Raw genomic sequence first — 1,188 nt, forward strand, 5'->3', positions numbered from 1 at the left:
AATTCATGTTCTATCCATAAGCATATGTAGAGAAATTGGCAATTAGAAAATTAAAAATGATCTTACTGCTGTTTCTTATTAACTCCGAGAGGAAAGAGAAATGGACTAGAATTGAGGAAACTTGTCATGAAGGAGGCTGTGACTCTGGGCACATTATTTAACTTATTTGTGCTTCAGTTTCTCTCCTAAATTGAGGCCCTTGGACTAGACAACATCTCAAGTCTGCTCCAGCCCCAGCGCTGTATTTCCCGGAAAAGCAGAAGCTTGGGAAGTCTCAGCAGGACTAAATCAGGGGGATGGTAAGTTACTGAGAACAATGGGAACAAGAGCCTGAGGGGATCTTTTTTACTTCCCATCCTTGAATTAAGCCCAGAGTGCCTAGATTCAGAATTCTCTCCTAATTTCTCAAATGGGACACTGTTACTCATGTCTAGTAGACAGTGTGGCTGCCTTCATGATACTGTACAAAAGTTGCCTAAAGATTTTTCAGTGTGCTTTGTTTTGGAGTGGATTCTTAACAGCACAGCCAACAGCAAAAATACTTACCCTAACCTTATCACAGCAATCTCTGTTTCAGGGGCAGACTTCACCTTTTTCCTCTTCCATCAGGACCAGTTTTAAGATATAAGTGAAATGAGTCCTTGGAGCCTTACACTTCTTGCCCATAATGCTAACAGCACCCTTTCCTCGGTACCTTCCCGCTAGCCGAAGCCACCCCTCACAGTCAAGACTGTGCCGGTGAAGACGGCTCCTGTGCACAGAAGCACAGGCTTTTATGGTAGAAAAAGGCAAGCTTGTCACAGGCAGACACCCAGCACCAATCATAACGCCTGGCACAGAGTTGGAGCTGAATAAATACCAGGTGAATCGCTCACAAGCATTTTAAGAGTAACAAACCTGATCTTATAGTCCCTCAAGACCCTGCTGCTTCTTCCATTAAATAGCTCCCACCAGAGTCATTGGATGCTAATGTGTTTACATGACAATCCCCAGGTCAGAGGACAGCATTCTCTAGACTAAACAATTTCACCCTCAGGCATACCTCAGGAGTCAGAATGGGAGACAGAAGAACAGCTCAAAATCCTTCAGTTTTCACAACACACTTGCAGCCTCGACTTCCAATCATTTACCTTGAAATATAAAATCTTCACTTATTTGAAGTCACTAGTATGAGCAATTTTAAGACTT

This window comes from Desmodus rotundus, chromosome 2 (genome assembly GCF_022682495.2).
Source record: "Desmodus rotundus isolate HL8 chromosome 2, HLdesRot8A.1, whole genome shotgun sequence".
NCBI lineage: Eukaryota > Metazoa > Chordata > Mammalia > Chiroptera > Phyllostomidae > Desmodus > Desmodus rotundus.